Below are 24,682 nucleotides of genomic sequence, written 5' to 3'. Positions count from 1 at the left end.
GCTTAGGTTTCTGGGTGAAGACATGTCAAGAACAATCTACAGACCTGAATCAAGATCTCGTGCATCTGAAGTCAGGGCGAGGATGAGACGATCACTCAGGTTGGAGCGAAATCCTCTTTGCCAGGCCATCCCCTGTGCCTGAGAGAGAAGCGCGGTGGCGCCTGTGGAAAGAGCCTTAAGGAAAGGGACACGTCTGTCACTGCAGAACGACGGAAGCTTGGCTTCTAAGGCAACATGAGGGGAAGATTAGGGGAGGGGAAAGGGCTCCACTCTGAGGAAGGAGTCTGGGCAGAAAGCATGCCTGTCCTGAGCCTTTGTCCCAAGGAGACAGCAGCTCCTTGGCCACCTGTCCGTGGTGGAGCCAGGGGCTTGCCACCAGGCGCCTACTCTGAACACGAGAAACAACCCCCCAGAAAGACCTGGCCATCACAGGACGCGAACATGGAGCCCGGGAAAGCAAGGCCCAAGAGGCACAAGCTCTCCCGCAGCTCTTCTTCCCTAATGCGACTGTAGCCTTGCTGAGGAAGTAGCGGCGAAGTGCTGTTCACTGCAAACCAAAGCCTCTTCGAAGGCACAGCATTCTCTGAGAAATGTTCTGCGGGCTGCTGCTGCTTGCAGAGCCCTCTCATGGTGGGAGAAACCCTCATACAGCGAAAGCCTCTTTGTCTGGGCATCTCCCCTGGGAAAGCACAGCATTGGTTGGGAAACCAGAGTTGGGTTTGGGGATGCTGCTGCTGCTTGCCTGAGCGAGTCTCCGCAGCACGGTGGATGATCCCCGCATGGAGCGAAATCCTCTTTGCCCTAGCATCTCCTCTTCCTGAGAGAGAAGCATGGTTGCACACGTCTCTCACCGCGCTCCCCAGGAGCAAGTGTGGCGAAGGCACAGCTCGCCGACCCCGGGGAAGTGGAGGAGCCCTTGGCCTTGGGTTCGGGAAACGCTCGGGAAGCAGGATAGCCTACCGTGGCACGCACAGCAGGCCGGTGGCAAGACAAGTGTCACACGCTACCCGTGCGGAGAGGTGGAAGCCTGCCAGCTAAGGCGACATGAAGAGACGACTAGGGCAGGGGCACGTGCTCCACTCTGAGGAAGGAGTCTGGGCAGAAGACAGGCCTGTCCTGTGCCTCTGGTCCCAAGGCGAAAGCATCTCCTTGGCCACCAGTCCCAGGGCAGACTTGGGCTTGCCACCAGGTTCCAAACCCGGAAAACGCAGAAACAACCCCATGGAGAAACGGGAAGTCAGATGCCACCTTCCACCGAGATGTGGCCGCATTGTTGTTGGCAGGGGGTGTGCCGGGGCAGGAGTGGAGACAGTCTCCCACTGTTCCCCAACCCAGTGCTCGGGGGGTTTGCAGGGATCCTGTCGCCTCCTCTCTCCTGTGGTGAAGGCACTGGCCTAGACCCCGAGTCCGCCTGAGCTCCTTACCTACGCCAGGAGATGGTAATAGGCATAGAGTGCCATGCTAGGCCACGCAGGCTGCTGCAGGTTTGTGACTGTGTCTGCTTAGTTCGGCTTAGCATGGTGAACCGCGGGCGCGAACTTGGAGCCCTGGAAAGGAAGGCCAAGAGGCACCAGCTCTCCCGCGGCTCTTCTTCCCTGCCGCGACAGAGCGAACGACCAAAGCCTTGCTGAGGAAGCAGCAGCGAAGTGCGGTTCACGCCAAGCGGAAAACGTCTGCGAAAGGATAGCAGTCGCTGGGAAATCAGAGTCGGTTCTGTGGGCTGCTTTTGTTGATTTCTTAGCCTAGTATTCGCAGCACGATGGGACAAACCCGCATAGGTCTAAAGCCTCTTTGCCGTGGCATCCCCTCTGGGAAAGCACAACATTCTTTGGGAAATCAGAGTCGGGTCTGTGGGATGCTGCCTGCTGCTTGCCGGATCTAGTCTCCACAGCAAGGTGTAATAAACCCGCATGGAGAGAAATCCTCTTTGCCTGGGCATCCCCTGTGCCTGAGAGAGAAGCGCGGTGGCGCCTGTGGAAAGAGCCTTAAGGAAAGGGACACGTCTGTCACTGCAGAACGACGGAAGCCAGGCTGCTAAGGCAACACGAGGGGAAGATTAGGGCAGGGGAAAGGGCTCCACTCTGTGGAAGGAGTCTGGGCAGACAGCATGCCTGTCCTGAGCCTTTGTCCCAAGGAGACAGCAGCTCCTTGGCCACCTGTCCATGGTGGAGCCAGGGGCTTGCCACCAGGCGCCTACTCAGAACTAGAGAAACAACTCCCAGAAAGACCTGGCCATCACAGGACGCGAACATGGAGCCCGGGAAAGCAAGGCCCAAGAGGCACAAGCTCTCCCGCAGCTCTTCTTCCCTGATGCGACTGTAGCCTTGCTGAGGAAGTAGCGGCGAAGTGCTGTTCACTGCAAACCTAAGCCCTTTTGAAAGCACAGCATTCGCTGAGAAATGTTCTGCGGGCTGCTGCTGCTTGCAGAGCCCAGTCTCATGGTGGGAGAAACCCTCATACAGCAAACCTCTTTGTCTGGGCATCTCCCCTGGGAAAGCACAGCATTGGTTGGGAAACCAGAGTTGGGTTTGGGGATGCTGCTGCTGCTTGCCTGAGGGAGTCTCCGCAGCACGGTGGATGATACCCGCGTGAGCGAAATCCTATTTGCCCTAGCATCTCCTCTGCCTGAGAGAGAAGCATGGTTGCACACGTCTGTCACCGCGCTCCCCAGGAGCAAGTGTGAGGAAGGCACAGCACGTCACCCCCGGGGAAGAGAAGGAGTTCTTGGCCTAGGGTTCGGGAAACGCTTGGGAAGCCTGATAACCTGTCTTGGCACGCACAGCAGGCAGGTGTTAAGACAAGTGTCACCCGCTCCCTGTGCGGAGAGATGGAAGCCTGCCTGCTAAGGAGACATGAGGGGACGATTAGGGCAGGGGCGCGTGCTCCACTCTGAGTAAGGAGTTTGGGCAGAAGGCAGGCCTGTCCTGTGCCTCTGGACCCAAGGCGAAAGCATCTCCTTGGCCACCTGTCCCAAGGGCAGACTTGGGCTTGCCACCAGGTTCCAAAACCGGAACTCGCAGAAACAACCCCATGGAGAAACGGGCAGTCAGATGCCACCTTCCACCAAGATGTGGCAGCATTGTGGGTGGCAGGGGGTGTGCCGGGGCATGAGTGGAAACAGTCCCCACAGTTCCCCAACCCAAAGCCCGGGCGGTTTGCAGGGATCCTCTCGCCTCCTCTCTCCTGTGGTGAAGTCACTGGCCGAGTCCCCGAGTCCGCCTGAGCGCCAGAGCAAAAGGCAAAGCCTTACCTACGCCAGGAGATGGTAATAGGCATAGAGTGCCATGCTAGGCCACGCAGGCTGCTGCAGGGTTGTGACTGTGTATGCATAGTTCGGCTTACCAAGGTGAACCCCGGGCGCGAACTTGGAGCCCTGAAAGGAAGGCCAAGAGGCACCAGCTCTCCCGCGGCTCTTCTTCCCTGCCGCGACAGAGCGAACGACCAAAGCCTTGCTGAGGAAGCAGCAGCGAAGTGCTGTTCGCGCCAAGCTGAAAACCTCTGCGAAAGCATAGCAGTCGCTGGGAAATCAGTGTCGTATCTGTGGGCTGCTTTTGTGGCTTGCCTTAGACTAGTACTCGCAGCAGATGGGACAAACCCGCAGAGAGCGAAAGCCTCTTTGCCAGGGCATCCCCTCTGGGAAAGCACAGCATTCTTTGGGAAATCAGAGTCGGGTGTGTGCGATGCTGCCTGCTGCTTGCCGGAGCTACTCTCCACAGCACGGTGTAATAAACCCGCATGGAGCGAAATCCTCTTTGCCTGGGCATCCCCTGTGCCTGAGAGAGAAGCGCGGTGGCGCCTGTGGAAAGAGCCTTAAGGAAAGGGACACGTCTGTCACTGCAGAACGACGGAAGCTTGGCTGCTAAGGCAACATGAGGGGAAGATTAGGGCAGGGGAAAGGGCTCCCCTCTGAGGAAGGAGTCTGGGCAGAAAGCATGCCTGTCCTGAGCCTTTGTCCCAAGGAGACAGCAGCTCCTTGGCCACCTGTCCGTGGTGGAGCCAGGGGCTTGCCACCAGGCGCCTACACTGAACTCGAGAAACAACCCCCAGAAAGACCTGGCCATCACAGGACGCGAACATGGAGCCCGGGAAAGCAAGGCCCAAGAGGCACAAGCTCTCCCGCAGCTCTTCTTCCCTGATGCGACTGTAGCCTTGCTGAGGAAGTAGCGGCGAAGTGCTGTTCACTGCAAACCAAAGCCTCTTCGAAAGCACAGCATTCGCTGAGAAATGTTCTGCGGGCTGCTGCTTCTTGCAGAGCCCAGTATCGCGTTGGGAGAAACCCTCATACAGTGAAAGCGTCTTTGCCTGGGCATCTCCCCTGGGAAAGCACATCATTTGTTGGGAAACCAGAGTTGGGTTTGGGGATGCCTCTGCTGCTTGCCTGAGCGAGTCTCCGCAGCACGGTGGATGATCCCCGCATGGAGCGAAATCCTCTTGGCCCTAGCATCTCCTCTGCCTGAGAGAGAAGCATGGTTGCATACGTCTCTCACCGCTCTCCCCAGGAGCAAGTGTGGGGAAGGCACAGCACGCCGCCCCCGGGGAAGAGAAGGAGCCCTTGGCCTTGGGTTCGGGAAACGCTGGGGAATCAGGATAACCTGCCGTGGCACGCACAGCAAGCCGGTGGCAAGACAGGTGTCACCCGCTCCCCGTGCAGAGAGATGGAAGCCTGCCTTCTAAGGAGACATGAGGGGACAACTAGGGCAGGCGCGCATGCTCCACTCTGAGGAAGGAGTTGGGCAGAAGACAGGCCTGTCCTGTGCCTCTGGTCCGAAAGGGAAAGCATCTCCTTGGCCACCTGTCCCAAGGGCAGACTTGGGCTTGCCACCAGGTTCCAAACCCAGAACTCGCAGAAACAACCCCATGGAGAAACGGGCAGTCAGATGCCACCTTCCACCAAGATGTTGCAGCATGGTGGGTGGCAGGGGGTGTGCCTGGGCAGGAGTGGAGACAGTCCCCCACAGTTCCCCATCCCAGTGCCCGGGCCATGTGCAGGGATCCTTTCGCCTCCTCTCTCCTGTGGTGAAAGCACTGGCCTAGACCCTGTGTCTGCCTGAGCGCCGGAGCAAAAGGCAAAGCCTTACCTACGCCAGGAGATGGTAATAGGCATAGAGTGCCATGCTAGGCCACGGAGGCTGCTGCAGGGTTGTGACTGTCTGCTTAGTTCGGCTTAGCAAGGTGAACCCCGGGCGCGAACTTGGAGCCCGGGAAAGAAAGGCCCAAGAGGCACCAGCTCTCCCGGGGCTCTTCCCTAGTCTCCACAGCACGGTGTAATAATCCCACGTGGAGCGAAATCCTCTTTGCCTGGGCATCTCCCCTGGGAAAGCACAGCATTCGTTGGGAAACCAGGGTTGGGTTTGGGGATGCTGCTGCTTGCCTGAGTTAGTTTCCGTAGCACTGTGGAAGATTCCCGCATGGAGCGAAATACTCTTTGCCCTAGCTTCCCCTCTGCCTGAGAGAGAAGCATGGTTGCACACGTCTGTCACTACGCTCCCCAGGAGCAAGTCTGGGGAAGGCACAGCACGCCGCCGCCGGGGTAGAGAAGGAGCCGTTGGCCTTGGGGTTTGGAAAATTGAACAGCCACAAGCAGAAAAATGAAATTGGACCATTTCCTTACTCCATACATTAAAATAGTCTGGAAATGGATGAAGAAGCATAATGTGAGAAAGGAATCCATCATAGTCCTTGAGGAGAGAACAGGTAGCAACCTCTTTGACCTCAGCAGCAGCAACTTCTTCCTAGGAACATCGCCAAAGGCAAGGGAAGCAAGGGCAAGAATAAACTATTGGGATTTCATCAGATCAAAAAGCTTTTGCACTGCAAAGGAAACAGTTAACAAAGCCAAAAGATGACTGTCAGAAGTTATCTGGGAGAAGATATTTGCAAATGACATACCAGATAAAGGGCCAGTATCCAAAATCTATAAAGAGCTTATCAAACTCAACACCCTAAGAACAAATAATCCAATGAAGAAATGGGCAGAGGACATGAACAGACATTTCTGCAAAGAATACATCCAAATGGCCAACAGACACATGAAAAAATGCTCCACCTCACTCGGCATCAGGGAAATACAAATCAAAACCAGAATGAGATACCACCTCACACCGTTCAGAATGGCTAAAATGAACAAGTCAGTCAATGACAGATGCTGGCGAGGATGTGGAGAAAGGGCAACCCTCCTACACTGTACGTGGGAATGCAAGCTGGTGCAACCACTCTGGAAAACAGCGTGGACGTGCCTCAAAAAGCTGAAAATAAAACTACCCTATGACCCAGTGCTTGTAGTACTGGGTATATACCCTACAGATACAAACGTGGCATTCTGAAGGGGCACATGCACCCAAATGTTTATAGCAGCAATGTCCACAATACTTAAACTATGGAAAGAACCTAAATGTCCTTCAACAGATGAATCAATAAATAAGATGTGGTATATATGTACAATGGAATGCTATGCAGCCATCAAAAGAAATGAAATCCTGCTATTTGTGATGACGTGGATGGAACTAGAGGGTATTATGCTTGGCGAAATAAATCAATCTGAGAAAGACAACTATCATATGATCTCCCTGATATGATGAAGTGGAGATGCAACATAGGCGGTTTCGGGCGTATGAAAAGAAAAATAAAAGAAGATGGGATTGGGAGGGAGACAAACCATAAAAGACTGAATCTCACAAAACAGACTGAGGGTTGCTGGGGGGAGGTGTGTTGGGAGAGGATGGTGGGGGTATGGACATTGGGGAGGGCAGGTGCTATGGTGAGTGATGGTGAGTGCTGTGAAATGTGTGAACCTGGTGTTTTACCCCTAGGGATAAAAACACATTATATGTTTATAAAAAAATTTTTTAAAATAATTTAAAAAATCCATTAAAGAAAAAACACATATTGCAAGCCCAGAGCTAATCTCATATTCAATCAAAAACGTTTGAAAGTTTTCCCCTTAAAGATCAGAAGAAAGACAAGTGTGTCCACTTTCACTACTCTCATTTGACATAGTACTGGATGTCCTAGCCAGAGAAACAAGGAACACAAAGAAATAAGAGACTCCAAAAAAAAAAGGAAGAAATAAAATTTTCTTTTTTTGGATAACATGAACTTACATGTTAAAAAATCCTAAAAACTTCACAAAAAAATTTGAATAAACAAATTTAGTAAAGCTGCCAAATACAAGATCAATATATAAAAGACAAGAATTTTGTTTTGTTTCATTTTTTTTTAATATGGAATGCTTCCCAGTTTTTCATGTCATCCTTGTTCAGTGATCACGCTAATCTTCTCTGCATCATTCCAATTTTAGTATATGTGCTGCCAAAGTAAGCACAAGACAGGAGCATTTTAACACTCTAATGATGAACTATCTGAAAAAAATAAAGAAAACAATCTAATTCACAATAGCATCAAAAGTAAAAAATACTTAGGAATAGATTTAACTAAGAAGATGAAAGATCTGTACTCCATAAACTATGACATTGATAAAGAAATTGAAGGAGACACAAATGGAAAGATAGCTCATATTTATGAATGGTAAGAATTAACATTGTTAAAATGTCCATACTACCGAAAACCATCTGTAAATCCAATTCCTATCAAAAATCCAATGTTAGGGGTGCCTGGGTGGCTCAGTGGGTTGAGCCGCTGCCTTCGGCTCAGGTCATGATCCCAGGGTCCTGGGATCGAGCCCCGCATCAGGCTCTCTGCTCAGCAGGAAGCCTGCTTCCTCTTCTCTCTCTGCCTGCCTCTCTGCCTGCTTGTCATCTCTCTCTGTCAAATAAATAAATTAAAAATCTTAAAAAAAAATCCAACATTATTTTTTTACAGAAGTAAGTAAAGAATCCTAAAATTTATATGAGACCATAAAAGACAACAAATAATCAAAGCAGTTCTGAGAAAGAATGAAGATGGGAAATTACACTTCTTGATTTGAAACTATACTACAAAGCCCTCATGCTCAAAACAAGAAAGTATACTGGCATAAAAACAGACCAATAAACAAGTAGAACAGAATTGAGAGTCCAGAAATAAATCCTTTCATACAGTCAGCTAATATTTGACAGGGGCCAACATATCTAATGGGTAAAGATAGTCTGTTCAATAAATGATATTTAAAACTGAATAGTCACATAAACAGTATGGAACTGGAACCTTATATCACTCATAAGTCTTAACTTGAAATAGATTAAAGACTTAAAGGTGATGCATGAAACTAAATTTCCTAAAGGAAAACATAGGAAGAATTCTCCTTGACAGTGGTCTTGCCAATAGTTTTTTGGATACCAGACCAAAAACACAAGCAAAAAAAGCAAAAATAAATAAATGGTATTACATCAAACTAAAGTTTCTGCATAGCCAAAAAAAAGAGAGAGAGAATGAAAACACAATCCACAGAATGTAAGAAAATACTTCCAAATCTTATATCTGAAAAGAGGTTAATAACCAACAGATACAAATAGAAAAAAATATATAATTTAAAAAATAGCAAAAGGATCTCAATAGACTTTTTTTTTTCAAAAAAGTTATATAAATGACCAACAGGAGCATTAAAAAGTGCTCAACATAAAAATCTCAGGGCAAAGTCCTTATGTTGTTGTTGTTGTTTACCTCTGAAAAACACAGCAAGATATTAGAATATATACTACCAAAAAATTGAAACTAACAAATTTTGGTAAATATTGGGGAAAATGGGGAACTTATGCACTGTGATAGGGATATAAATTTGTATGGAAAACAGTATGGAGATGATTCATATTATTAAAAGTAAAATTACCATATGATTCAGTAATCCCACTTCTACGTATCTATCTAAAGGAAACGAAGTCACTGTTCAAAGACATATCTGCACTCTTATGTTCATTTATAAAATTATTAACTCTAAGCAAGAGATGGAAATAACTTCAGTATCCATTAATGGATGAATGAATAAAATAAGTATGGTAAATATATACTATGGAATACTACTTAACCATGAAAAATTAAGAAATACTGCCATTTACAACAGCATGGATGGATCTTGAAGGTATTATACTAAGTGAAATATTTCATAGATTTTATATATTTTTTTAATTTATGTATTATGATATCCCTTACATAGAGAATCTGAGGAAAAGGAAAACTAATGGAAACAGAGTTGAGTTGACAAGGGGTGAACCTGGGGTGGAGTAAGGTGGTCAAAGGGTGCAAACTTGCAACTATAATATGAAAAAGTTCTGGGGATCTAATGTACAGCATGATGATCATAGTTAATAAAATATACATACTTTTTAAATTGTGCTTCCCTTCATTAAACTTTGCATATATCACATTCTTACAAGTTGAAAGTTTATAGCAATCTTGTATAAAAGAGGCCTGCTGCCACCATTTTTCTAACAACATTTGTTCATTTTGTGTCTCTCTGTCACATGTTGGTAATTCTTGCAATATTTCAAGTTTTTTCATTATTATTGTATTTGTTATGGTGATCTGTGATCAGTAATTATGACCCACTGAAAACTCAGAACTAGTTTACTTAAGGTATATACATTGTTTTTCTTTAAAAAAAATGCTTTTGAGCAGTACAGTATAGTGTTTATTTTTTATATGCACTGGGAAACATAATTTTTTATATGCACTGGGAAACCAAAAAAAATAATCATTTGACTTAGTTTATTGAGATAATCACTTTATTGAGGCAGTCTGGAACAAAACCCACAAGACCTCTGAAGTTTAACTCTACTGTACTATATACATAAAAGTTGCTAAGAGAGTAGATCTTAAAATTCCTTACGATACATGCATGAAAAACAGTGGCAACTATACGAGATAGTAGATGTATTAACATTTTTATGTAGATTATATTGCAATAAAGATGTATACCAATTTATCAAATTGTACAAAATTTACACAATGTTAAAAGTTTGCAATGTTATAAGAAATCATTTCTTAAATTTACAAATTATAATATGTTGTTTTTTTTTTTCAATAAAGCTGGAAAAATCTTTTTGTAGAATTAATCTATTTTTCAAAAAAGGAAGTAAGGCTGTAGAAACTGCAACTAACTCTGAAATAATAGAATATAAAATCCATTTTCGTTATATACACTGTGACAAAAACTATTACTTAGTTTACAATGGAGCAGTACTTATGAAGCATGAAGGATGGTCTATAAATAAGGCTGAAAGAGCTCAGTTTTAAGGTTTAAATTTAAAATCTTCTTTTGAAATACTAAACTGACCACCCAGTTTTCCAAACATCAATGTCTTAATTGCATGAATTTATTTCATACAACTCTATAATCTAGTTTCATAAGAAAGCAGCATGCAAATTTTGAATAAGACAGACTTGCTTAAGTTTCTTTATGTTCAACAGTAAAGGATACCTCCCTAAAAATAAATAGAAGAAAAATCAGCATATTTATTATGATAATTATTATTCATAATGAGATTCATATTGAATTAGGGAATATATATCCTCACAGGGGGTAAAGTAAAATGAAATTTATTTTGGTAAATGAATAGCCAATACAATGCCTCAATATAAATGAATATTACCATTTTGAACAATATAATTACTATTACTAGAATTATTATAAGTATAAAAATAGCTATCATTTTAGCATGGAATAGGAGACTCTCATGCTCCATGCTTCATCACATCCACACAACAACGCTGCATAATAAGTATTATCATCACCATTTCATGGGTGAAAAAACTGAGGCTAACACATTTAGATAACTGGTTTATGATTACATGAATAGTAAAGATGCATCACACTAGTTTAGGCTTTATGATTTCAGAATTGTACTCTTTCCACTGCACATTCTATTACTCTGTAAATACTTGGTCTCTTTTCATTTAGTTCTTTAATTTTATTCATGTGGTGATGGCTTAAAGCTTCATTTAAAGGAAGCTTAAAAATTTCATGTAACCAAAAGTTCCCAAGAATTAAAAATGTCATGGATCTAATGTAGACATGGATATCATTAGTTAATGGGTAACTATATATTTTCCACTCTAGTGAGATAACAATCAGAGTATTTTTCTAAGTTTTAGTCTCTCAGTGTTAAAAAGGATTTTGTTAAAATAGAAATATTTAGACAAAGGTGATCAAAAGTCTGGATCAGGTCACCTTAAGATAAATATTAGGAAACTGAGGAAACAAATGGAGATTTGAACACTGAGCTAGGATATAATGAATGGTTTCAAGTATTTAGTAGAGTATAGAAAAGCCCTTTAAAGCCTGGTCTTAGCCTAGCATTGCAGCTTCTGGGATATCTGTCTATCTAACATCTATCTATCTAGATATAAATTTGAAAACTTTTTTAACTTAAAGATTTTGAGAAATAGAACATAATCAGCACCATAGAAGATCTGTTTATGATAACAACCTAGCCCCTCCTCCCAGTTTGTTTATATTCTCTCTTATTTAATGTAACATTGTGCAAATAGACCGCTACTGATCTGCCGTTATGAATGAAATAGCTATAATCATCTGTTTGCATATCCTGGTGAAAATATTCATTGAGTTCCATGTTGTATTTCTAGGAATGGACCAAATTTTTATTTTTATTTTTAAGTTTTCTAAATATTGTCCAACTTACCTCAAATATTTTTATTATGGGCACTTTCATTCTTTCACATTCTTGCAAGGCAATTATACTGTTGTCCAATATGGTAAGTGTGTAATAGTATGTCATTTTAGGTTTTAATTTATTTTTAATTTAATTTAATTTAATTCCAGATTCATAATAAAGATAAACAGTTTTTATATATGAGTGGCCATTTGGATTACCCTTTCTGTAAAGTACGTGCTCAAATCTTTTGATATCTTAACATTGTGTCATACTGACTTCTTTAATAGTAGATTTTCTGAATGAACTTTTAGCTGTGTAGGTCTTCTCTATTTTATTTTGAACTTGTTTTCATTTCAAAATCTTTATATTTATTTTCATAATCTGCTTTTATTTTGCTTTGTCTATTATCTATCTATCTATTTATTTGCAAGCAAGAGAGAGTGAGCAAGTGAGAGCGCAGGGAGGGATAGAAAAAGAAGGGAAAAGAATCTTAAGCAGGCTCCAGGCTCAGCACAGAGCCCAACTCTGGGCTCTATTTCACAACCCTGACATCATGACCTGAGCCAAATTAAAGAGATAAAATAAAATTAAGGTGTTAAAAAAAAAGGAAAAAGAATTGGAGGTTTAATTAAGTGAGCCACCCAGGCACCCCTGCGGTATCTTAAATTAGCTGTCATATCTTTAAAGTTCTAGAGTATCCATTTGGTTAATTTATAAAACCTTTCACAATATCATTTTTCGTTTCAGTTTTTTGTTCAATTTGCTTCCCCTCTCATTTCTTTGAGCAGAGTAATCAAGCCATTTTACAATCTTTATTGATCATTTTAACATCATACTTAATCCCATTTTGTCTATCAAATCTTGTTAATGGTTTTTCTTTGTGTGCTTTGTTACATTTTGCTATGTTCAAGACATTATATTTGAAACTCTTATTGAGTAGGGATAATTAAGAGCTATAGTAATGGTATGGTCCCCCTTGGCAGGATTTTCTCTTATATCTGAGACTCTACAAGACAATCATACTCCAAATTCAGTGATTGGCTTTCTCAGTTTACACAGAAGGCAAGGTAGGCTATAGTCTTATTTCTGCTTCTCCTTGTGCTTTGGGGATCTCAACTTAAATTTGGGTTGTACCAAAGTCCTCAAATTTGATTGCTGCTGGATTTTGAATTTTGTTTCTCTAGTATCAAGAGTCTATTAACAACACAGCTCAGTGTGTTTTAGCTGTTTCAAATGCTCTCATAGCTAAAATGGCTTCAGGGCATATATCTCTAGGCTCTCATTGTATTTCGTATTTTGGCCCAGTAATCCCTCACTTATTTTTATAATCATTCTGATATTTTTAACTTTAAAAGCTATTTTGTCTGGATTTTTAGTTGTCTTAAGTAGGAGTTTTTAGATCACCATTACTAGAAGCAACAACAAATATACATGAAAATATCTGCAGTAGTTTATCACATCTTTATGGCTTTGAACTTCCATAAGCTGAGGCATCCTTCTCTAATCACTTAGGCAAACTCCAATTTACCCTTTAAAACAACACAAGAATTGCTTCATTTAAGAACATGTTCAGGGAGGACTCTTCCCCACTGTTCTTACCAACATTCCCACACACTCTTTGCTACCCACACCTTGTTTATGAACTTTCGTTAGGTATATCAGCATGACCAGAATTTTGCTCTATTGTATTTTTGTCCTTTAGAGCTTTAATTAAATATGAATTCCATAGAAAGTCTGTCCCTTTTCTTTCAAACCTGGGTTAGTTAATTCTTCTCATTCTTTGTCAGAAGTTACTTTATTAGAGAAACTTATAGCTCTATTGTGACTTTGGTGCCTTTACAGTTTTTTGACTGGAAAAATCACCCATCCCTGAGATTTTTACACAGCTTCCTAGCTGATATTATTCAGAAATCTGTTCAAAACAGACTTTTTCAGGGAGGCCCTTTCGGACCACTCAGTTAAAAAACCTCTTCTCAATCACTGCTCTTTTTAAAATGTGCTTATTTAGTTCAAATATGCTTCTCTATTAAAGAAAAACCAGTACGATTTTTTTTTTTTAACGTTGGCTTACCTATTATCTATCTCTCCCATTAAAATGATTCCTCTGGGCTAGGGTTTTGTTGTGCTCATCTTAGGCCAGGCACTCAATAAATTGTCTCTGAATGATTGAATTGCTTGACTCCATTGCTAGATTCTCAACTTCATGAGGCCAAGGATTGTTCTATTCAGTCCTTCTTTATCCTCAATGTCTGTTATATTGCAGTCACTTACGTGACTAATGGGAAAAATCACAGAAAGAAAGAGTTAAAACTACAGAAAAACCCTGTAGGTTCAATAACACAAAGCTTTCTAAAATTATTTAGCCCAGGAATTGAATACTGGCTGCACTTTTGATTTTTTTTTACAATACCATTGTATTGAATTTAATTTAATGGAAATACTTGAATGGTAGAATAATAAAAAAATTATAAAAGCAACTTGCTCCTTAAAGTAAGAATTATATAGGGCATCTCTTCTAGAAGCAAACTTTTCAAATGTCAAACATCTGAAAGCATAGAAGGAGAAGTAAGAGTGTGAATTGTACTTCAATGCTCTTTTCTTTATATTCAGCAAACAGCTTCATTCACACCTTTCCAATTTTTTCAACTCTTTTGACAAAGCCTTCAGAGGAGTTACTGCTGATGACAACCATCACAGCCTAACAGGAGAAATTTTATAAAGAAAAATAATAGCATGTTTTTCCCAAATTGTTAAGGATATGGTGAAGCTCTGTCAGATTCAAAGGAGGAATGTGCAATTCCATGCTATATATAATCATAACTTATTTTAATAGTGGCTTTGCAATTTTTCAGATATATCCATTTACTGAAACCACTATCAAATAAACAAAAACAAACAAATTAACAGGGGTTCGAGACAGAAATTATCTAATCTAAAAATAGCACATGTTCACAGAAGACACAACACATATCCCAAGTACTACTATAGGTTTCAAGTAATAGTCAAAACAATTGTAAAAATGATTCAGACCCTACCAGTCAAATCATAAATGGGACCTTAACTGTAAATCCTTATCTTTAGACAATAAATCAGTGGTAAAACTCCTAGTGCTATTTCAAAAGTAATCAAGGCCTTGCATTCCTTGTACCAGAAAATAAGCCCAAGACCCCATCTAGTTTATATCTGCTTTTGAAGCCTGCAGAGTCCCTTTCCCTTGTCCAACAGTTACCTCTGCTTTATTCTAACGTTGAAGTTTCTGCCCTCGGTGGAATACAAGCTTCATTCAGGTGAACATGCAATACACATTGCACAAATACATATGTGGATGTGCATGCATCCACAACCTTATGACCAACCATACACGGGATAATAAAACTCTCCCTTCTGAGTATTCATCTTAAATACTAAATAAAAATCTCTCTCCTGTTCAAACAGTCAAGGCTTTGGAACTTATTCCCTGTGATCTCCTTGTATGTAGTAAACAAAGATTCCTTTGTTTGACAACTCCACCTGTTTCTGTGATTCACCAAAGACTGACCTCAGTTACTGTAATGTAATATCAAGCATATCTAGTTAGTTGATCATTTTGTTCAAGTCTTACATATCTTACCAATGTGATGACCATTTGTCTATATAATCTTAAAATAAGGGTGTTGAAATTTTTTTTCCATTTGTCTTCCAAGGTAGAAGTTATGATTTTTTTTTAAGATTTTATTTATTTACTTGAGAGAGAGACAGTGAGAGAGAGCATGAACGAGGAGAAGGTCAGAGAGAGAAGCAGACTCCCCATGGAGCTGGGAGTCCGATGCGGGACTCGATCCCGGGACTCCAGGATCATGACCTGAGCCGAAGGCAGTCGTCCAACCAACTGAGCAACCCAGGCGTCCCAGAAGTTATGATTTTTGTTCTTAGTTTTTCCCTATATATTCCCAAATCTGTTATTAAGTATTAAAAGTCAAGAATTATTATACTCCCTGATGAATTCATCCTTTTACGCTTCTGTAATTTTGACTTGATCTTTATGTCTGATAATGAAATTTGCTTTAAAATCACTTTTCATTATCTTGATATAACCACCAAAGTTATAGTGTGATTAGAGTTAATATAGCATATTTTTTCTTTTACTTTTTAAAGCACTTCTATATTTAATCCTGACAAAGAAACTAAACAGCTTTTTAACTCTGGAAGCATCTTTCTAAATTATCCTATTTTTTTTAAATGAAGCAGTAGCAATTTTTGTTAAGGGACCTAAACTGAAAGTAGGTTTAGAAATTTATTTATTTATTTAGTAAAAGATTTTATTTTGTTTATTGACAGCAAGAGAGAGATAGAGAGAGAGACAGAGAGAAGAAGAAGCACACAAGCAGGGGGAATCACGTGCAAAGGGAGAGGAAGAAGCAAGCTCCTTGGGGTGCAAGTAGTCCCATGCAGGGCTGGATACCTGTACACTGGAATCATGACCTCAGCCAAAGGCAAACATCTGCTTAAACAACTAAGTCATCCAGGCACCCCTAGAAAATTTAAAAAAAAAAAAAAAGACCTTTTAAAAACATTTTGTTTCGGGGCGCCTGGGTGGCTCAGTGGGTTAAGCCGCTGCCTTCAGCTCAGGTCATGATCACAGGGTCCTGGGATCGAGTCCCACATCAGGCTCTCTGCTCAGCAGGGAGCCTGTTTCCTCCTCTCTCTCTCTCTGCCTGCCTCTCTGCCTACTTGTGATCTCTCTCTGTCATAAAAATAAATAAAATATTAAAAACATTTTGTTTCTTTCTTGTTTTTTTTTTTAATATTTTATTTATTTGACAGACAGAGAGACAGGAAGAGGAACTATAAGCATGGCAGAGGGATAAGGAGAAGCAGGTTTCCCACTGAACAGAGAGCCTGATGTGGGGCTCCATCCCAGGACCCTGGGATCATGACCTGAAAAGAAGGGACACTTCTTGGAGGAAGCCACCCAGACACCTCTTTTCTTTGTTTTTAATATATGGCAACTGATGCTTCCCAGCCACGAGGAGCATATTACCCATTGATTAAATCTTTGATAACAACCTATTTAAAAAGGTGTGTAAATATATACTTACTCAGATTTATACACTTTGTGTTTTCTTCATAGTTTGGGGCTGGACCCCATGGTCACAACACTGCTTCCAGTCTTTGCCTTCCCATCTTTTGATACCAGGTATTTGGTCAGCAAAGCAAATTAGTATCAAAATTAATAAGCCCTTGGCACCATATCTCTGGAGCAGGGCTTGCTCTTAGCCAAGGCCCAGAGCAGTTGACCTCCCGTCGCTAGTGCTATAGCCCCAAGGACTAGGTCCCTGCCACCAGAACTCAGTCTTACATGTTATGCTAAGCAGACAAAACCAAAACAGGAAAGCTCCGACAGCTTTCACTGGCATGCCTCATCTCCAACTCCCTCGACGTCCAGGCAGTACCAGATGACAGGGAGGGGTCTTGGTCCAACATATGGGAGGGAAGGAAGTAGCCACGAGCAAGTACCTGCCTCTCTGTTCCTTTCTTTCATGAGCAGGTTGTAAGGAGGAGGAAGAGGAAGGGGAAGAGAGGTGAACTTCAAGGGGTGAAGGCCTCAGGTAGGCAGCTGGCTCCTGCCAGTAGGAAAGGGACAAAGGAGAAGGCAGTGAGTCTTGCAGGGAGGGTGGGGGGTAAGGGTTACAGCTTATGACGGAATCTGGACAGGAGTAATAGGGATACTAGTCATTTGAGTCCACCATTGGCAAGCTGGGCTGGGTGTCAGGGCAGATAGGCCTCCCTGGGCAACGGCACATGAGAGAAGGTGGAATTCTTCTCTGAGGAGCAGGTGGAGCTTTGGGTGTTGGGAAAGCATAGACAGTATTGTTCCAGGGCCAAGGACAGGTCCGGGTACTCCTGGTTGGCGGTCAAGGCCACAGTATGTTCCAGGGCCAAGGACAGGTCCGGGTACTCCTGGTTGGCGGTCAAGGCCACAGTATGATCCAGGTCTTCTACCAGCAGCTTGAAGGTACCACATGCCAGCCACCCCTCATTATTGTGTATAACTCTCTGGTGCACTTATTGGCTTATCCATCAAATGACTCCTGCAGCAGCTTGAAAACCACCTCCACAGGCACTCCAGGATATGGGAGGCTTCCAGAGTGAAAATTTTTCACAGGATCACCCCAAAAGACCAGAAGTCACTCTGGTGGATGTAGATCTGGTCAAACATGGCCTTAGGGACCATCCACTTCACAGCCAGTCCACTGTTGGTTGTCTTTTTATAGTAACTGATGTGGTGATATCTCTGGCAAGGCTGAAGTCTGAGATCATCATCATGTTGTCCTTTGTCACCAGCACTTCCCTGGTGGCCAGGTCTTGGTGTATGCACTTCTTGGAGGCAAGGTACTCCATGCCTCAGGCTACCTGGTAGGCACAGGATACCAGGTCCTTGGAGGAGAGTTGCTCTGCTGCATTGTGGCTGATATTGTAACAGTACTCCAGGTCAGGAGGCCTCTGGGCCTGCGGGTACTCCTGTATGTTGTCTTTGGAGGCATATTCCATGATAGTGTACGAAGGACCATCCTGTGTGCAGGACCCAGCAGGTTGATGGTGTCCTTGTGCTGTCCAATCATCTTCATCATCTCCATTTCTGAGATTAGGTTTGACAGGTCTTTCTCTGTTGCATCTGACTTCAACATCTTCACAGACACTTTAGACAAATGGTTGGATTTGTCTTTGTCCAGCCCAATGACCTCCTCTAACACCACCTGCCCAAAGTAGGCCTGTCTTAGGGGTCTGCCTAAACTGCCTACAACCAGCCTGCCTCAAGGCAGTTATGAACTCTAGATTATCCTCAAAAACATTAAACCACAAGCTAAAAATTCTCTTCACTAGGTCTCTGTCGCAGGTCTAATTTTCTTATCTTTCATCATTTATCTTTTTCCTAATTCTTATTTTCAGTATAGTTTATTTTGCTTCCAGGTGTTTCCCCGGGTTTCTGTATGCTGTTTCATAGGGAAGAATTATCCTGTCATAAAATTATTTCTTGAGCATTCATTACATCTCTCAGTTAAAATGTGTTCTTTTATGGTATTGATTCATTTGAGTTTTCTCAAAATGGGAAGAATTTTCAAAATGGTGTTTTCCTCAAGGTTCAGAGTATGTTGTAGCCTCATCTTTACTCTTTTTGAAATTCACTTTTCAAATTCTTGTCCCTCTTTTTATCTTTTTAAATTAAAATGTTTTCTTTTTACTATTTTTTTTTATTTGAGTGTAGTTGATATTCAGTGTTACATTGGTTTCAGGTTTTCAATATCTCCATACATTATTCCATGATCACTACAAATATAGCCACCATCTGTCACCATATAACACTATTATAATATCATTGACTATATTCTCTACACTGTCCCATATCTCTTTTTAAAATCTCTGATTTTTATGTTTTCTGTTATTCCAATTTTCGACCATCATTTTACTTGGTTACTTTAATAAAATGTGCCTGATAACACACTCTTTGCTGAAAACCATAGCATTTGATTTATAGTAGTCTTCTTCTTCTTCTTCTTCTTTTTAATTAACATATAATGTATTATTAGCACCAGGGGTACAGGTCTGTGAATCGCCAGGTTTACACACTTCACAGCACTCACCACAGCACATACCCTCCCCAATGTTCATAACCCCACCACCCTCTCTTTACCCTCCTCACCCCCCCCCCCGGCAACTCTCAGTTTGTTTTGTGAGATTAATAGTCTCTTATGGTTTGTCTCCCTCCCGATCCCATCTTGTTTCATTTACTCTTTTCCTGTCCCCCAAACCCCCCACATTGCACCTCCATTTCCTCATATCAAGGAGATCATATGATAGTGTCTTTCTCTAGTTGACTTATTTTGCTAAGCATAATACCCTCCAGTTCCATCCATGTCAACGCAAATGACAAGATTTCATTTCTTTTGATGGCTGCATAGTATTCCATCATATATATATATATATATATATATATATATATATATATATATATACCATTCATTTGTTGATGGACATCTAGGTTCTTTCCATTGTTTGGCTATTGTGGATATTACTGCTATAAACATTTGGTGCACGTGCCCCTTTGGATCATATAGCAGTCTTCTTTACCTCTATCAGAACCCCACATAATCAAATGATCCAATACAACGTTTTTTGATGTTCAAATGTATTATATTGTCTTACCGCTTAACACTATGCTTACTGCTCTCTTTCACTGTCTGACTAAATCCTCATCATCACTATGCCATTTAATGAGAAAGAACATTTGAACTCAGAGTTCTCTCCATATCAGGTAATGAAGACTCCACACTTCTGTTTGTGCAGGTAAAATGAATGTTGATATTGTCTGTCCTGCACATACCCCATCCTGTTCACCAGAATATTCACCATCAAAATATATACAAAATGAAAACCATACCTCACCACTTCTATTACCACCCAGCATGCTAAAAACACCATCATATGTTCCTGAATTATTGACTTGATTGATAACCCCACTTCCACACATACTGCACTCCTTTCTCCCTGCAAATTTATTTTGGTACAGCAATTTAACCTAAAAATCAAGTCAGATGATTTTATTCTGCTGTTGAAAGTCTTTTGGTATCTTCCCCTTTCATATTAAATAAAAACTGAAGGCGTTTCAATGTACTAGAAGGTCATACATCAATACGTTCTTCCTCTCTCCACCACTATGAACTCCTCATTGGCCTCCTTGCTTTTCCTCAAAAGTAACAGACAAGCTGTTCACACAAAGTCTATATACTTACTTGCTCTGCCTAGAGCAATCTTTTCCTTTAATATTTGTATAACACTCTCCTTCACTTCCTGGGTCTTTGTGCAAATAACATCTCATAAATGAGATATAACCACCCAACACAAAATAAAATTAACTTTCATCCCAGCATTTTCCAATGGCTTTAAGCTTTCTTGTATTTCTTTGTAACACTTATCACCATCAACCATCAATCATTATTCTATTACTGGTTTATTTTCTTATTTGAGACAGAGAGAGAGAGAATTGGGAGGGTGCTTTATTGAAATACCTGCTAAGATACCAGCAGTGCCTTTTGGAGCCCTATGACTATAAAAATTAATTGCAAATATTCAAAATGTTTAAGATGGTGTCACTATTTAGGGCCACCACCAAGTATGTTTCAGAAGTAAGCATAACTGTTACTCTTCCATAAGGCAAAAGGGCATATTTTCAGGAGTTCCATCTGCTGTACCAGGAGGTGAATTAAGTAATGATTTTTGTCTATAAAATAAGTCACTTTTCAATCTAACATTCCTCATTCCACATTATAATAATAAAAACTAGGAGGAGACTAAAACAAACAAACAACTACAACTACAACTACAACAACCAGCTTTTCCTTCAGTGGAAAAGTAAATAGAACCTTAGGAGTAGCCTGAAATTTATTTTTAAATATTTTTAAGATAACGTTTTTGTTAGAAAACCATATATTTTATATTACTAAGAAATAACAGGCAAAGTGTTATTAACTTCTAAAAAGTCTAGTTACTTCTATTTATCTATTAACTCATGTCTTTATGAAGTAGAACATGATCACACCTATTGTATCTAGCCAAGCTTGTATGCTTTGGTTATTTTATGTTTGCTATTTCCTTGCTTAATTTTTACAATATTTGATACATAATAGTATCTTTAAGTCCATCTATGGTTTCACAGAATTTGTTTGAACTTCATAAAAATGTACCATACTTTTTGCACTGTCCTTGTTTTACTTCTCTATTAGCTTTCCAGGTTTTATTCACTTTAGAGTGTGTAGCTATCATTTCTTTTTACTCCTCCATAATGCTATGTTTACAAATTTGTATTTATCTGTACTTTTAAAAATATCTTAATTATATACCATTTCTCATCTCACATAACACTCATGTTACTTCTACACTTATCAGATATTATGTAACTGAAAACCACAACTCAGCAACAATAGAACACCATTTTTCAAAATTAAATGGCTTACCAGAATTCTTTAATTCTATCCTTTATTTGTATTAGATGACCCTTTATTCTGGCATTTGGCATTGTTCATATGGAGGAAAGCTTATAAGTTGATATTCCATAAATAGAAGGATTTATTATGATTGGTTAACTATTTTCATTTAGAATGCATAGAATACGGTTGATTTAATATTTCTTTCTTCCTCTCTGCCTGGAACATAGTGCTATCTATGTAATAGCCACTAAAATATTAAGTTAATTACCTAGACTTTAAACTGCATATTAATAGGAATAACATACAGAACTCTTCTCAGATAGGGACACCTGGGTGGCTCAGTCAGTTAAACGCCTGAGCCTTTAGCTCGGGTCCTGATCTTAGGGTCCTGGGACTCAGTTCTGCAACAGACTCCCTGCTTAGCCGGGAGTTTGCTTCTCCCTCACCCTGCTTCTCCCCCTGCTTGTGCTCTCTCTCACTCTCTCTCTTACAAATAAATAAAATTAAAAATGTGAAAATATGAACTCTTTCTCTTTATTCTGTCTTACTAGAATAAGAATCCTTGAAATTTTATGGACATTTGAACTCTCAGTTATTAGCAGAAATTCTATCACACAGTAAGTTTCCAAATATAAAAGCCAGAGTTTTACAATGACTTCTAAGCTTTTACATGATCTAGCCACTCATTTAACCTCTGTGACCTCTTTCCCTGCTACTCTTCAGTCACTCACAGTGGCCTCCTTGCTATTCCTCAGATATGCCAGGCATGATCCAACCTTATGGCCTTGAAGATAGCCAATTCCTTTGTCTGGAGTGACTTTATTGCTGATAGTTCTGGGCAACTTCATCACCTTTCCATACCTTTGTTTAATTGTCAGCTTCATTGTAACTACCCTGATCTTCCTATTAAAAATTTTAACTCCCCATCCCCTGCCTAGCAACCTTGATTTTTCTCACCCTGATCGAATTTTTCTTTTTCTCCATTGTTCTCATCATTTTTGAATGCACTATGCAATTTTTATTAAGGTTTATAGCTTTTAATTGTCTCACCCATTAAAATAAAAGTTCTACAAAGCCAAGTATTTCATTTACCAGTGTAGTCTGAAGTAATATCTGCCATATAATAGGTTCAGTAGACAACTGGTAAATTTCAGAATAAATTAATGTTGAGAGTATACTGAATGTCACAAGTCATTTCAATATTTTATTCCAAAAAACAAACTATGTAAAACATACTTTAAATTTACTTTCAAAATATTTTATAGCATATAATGGACAATATACATAAGCCTTAAAGAATTAATCCTATAAATAACCATTTCATACCTACTTAAAAACTGCATAATACCACACTCCTAGATCCTCTCTGAATGCTCTAAAATAACCCTTCAAAGAAATACATTTTTAAAAATAACAGATGTTTTGTCAAATAATTTAATAAAATAAAAGTTTCATTCATCTATGTAGATCATAATAAATGTTTTTAATAAGCACGAAATTATAACTCTGAAGTGTGCTAAAATGAAACCACCTGCTAAGGGTGAGAGAACAAAAATAAACATCATTTTTCCAAATTAGAGGAATTTATTACCTTTGAATCAAAGCATGTGGATTTGTTCAAACTGGAAATAAAGGAATATGGAGACACAAACCATAGAAAGTCATATTTTAGATTTCTACAAGACTTCGAAGTGAAGAGTATACATTTTTTAATTGCTACATAATGCTACATAATGACAAGATGACAGGTTGTGACAAATAGCATTTTAAAAGCTCTACTCATAATGGAACGGAAGGTGTCATTTCCCTATAATTTTATATATGTCATTAAATTACTATATCTGGATACAACATATTACCAAACAGATGTTCATCAAAGACTAAATCATTTTTAATGGAACATAATAATTTGAACCTACATCTATTAATCATTTTTTTCGATCTAACATTTATATTCTCGCTAAACATTTTATCAGTTGTCGACAAAATTAAAAATAAATAGGATAAAAAGTTCTGTTTGGAAAAGTAGATTTTTTTTCAAATTTGCATTTAAATGAAAATATTTGCTGATATTTTTAAAACTTTAAATGTAATTTTATATATATCTGACCTATCAGAATATAAAATTTTTGGAGAAAATATGACATATTTTTTGATCTTGGTTGAAGGTATTAATAAAGAGCAACTGTTTGTATTATTTGTATTGTGATATCTTAGTTAATAAACATGAATAACTGGTATAAAATATGTTTTTTAAAAAATTTTATTTATTTACTTGACAGAGATCACAGGAAGGCAGAGAGGCAGCCCGAGAGAGAGAAGAATGGAAACAGGCTCCCTTCTGAGAAGAGAGCCCACTGTGGTACTCAATCCCAGGAACCTGGAATCATGACCTGAGCCGAAGGCAGAGATTTTAACTCACTGAGCCACCCAGGCGCCCTAAAATATGATTTTTTTTTAATATAGAATTAAGTTCTTGCCAAATTATGGAACTAGCTGGAACTGAATGCCTCCTTCAAAGTCAGCTCTGGAGAAATTATGCAAGTGTAATATGGAACTATTTCAGATATTAACCAAAAACAAAGAAATGATGATAAACTCCTTAAAAGACTCAAAGTTGCTCTTGACTGGTATGTTTTAAGCTCTATTCCTGGTTTGAAGACAGGTTTTAACAGGCCTGTCACTGTAGAAATCCGCTGGATGTTTAGAAGCTATCAGAACTGTACAAAAACCTTGAAGGGGTAAAGACTTGAAAATTCTTTAGAGAGATTAGCTCCCTAAGGCATTATTCCTCCACACATTTTCCTCCAATCAATTAAGACTGATGAATGAGGGGCACATGAGTGGCTCTCTCATCACGTGTGTGGTGGGTTAAGCCTCTGCCTTCATCTCAAGTCATGGTCTCTGGGTCCTGGGATCCAGCCCCACATCGGGCTCTGCTCAAAAGGAAGCCTGCTTCCCTCCCTGCTTGCCTGCCTCTCTGCTTACTTGTGATCTCTCTCTCTCTCTTTCTCTCTCTCTGTGTCCAATAAATAAATAAAATATTTTAAAAAGGCTGATGGATGATAAATTATGAAAACTGCTCCCTCCAAATGATGCTTCTTCATAAGGATTTAAGAATTTAAAATTGTAAGAATTTAAAATTGAAACTTGATCGTAGGATTTATCTTA

The 24,682-nt window shown here is 40.5% G+C and overlaps 1 non-coding gene across 1 annotated transcript; it reads right to left on the bottom strand.

Annotated features, from left to right (window-relative positions):
• Window positions 1–7,214: 7,214 nt before the first annotated feature.
• On the bottom strand, window positions 7,215–7,321 carry LOC131840008 (U6 spliceosomal RNA). Its single transcript, XR_009357128.1, has one exon. It is a non-coding gene; the product is annotated as a U6 spliceosomal RNA (small nuclear RNA).
• Window positions 7,322–24,682: the final 17,361 nt, after the last annotated feature.

Source organism: Mustela lutreola, chromosome 8, assembly GCF_030435805.1.
Source record: "Mustela lutreola isolate mMusLut2 chromosome 8, mMusLut2.pri, whole genome shotgun sequence".
NCBI lineage: Eukaryota > Metazoa > Chordata > Mammalia > Carnivora > Mustelidae > Mustela > Mustela lutreola.
Note: the sequence above shows the minus strand (reverse complement) of the source record. Positions and strands in the feature narration are given on the sequence as shown.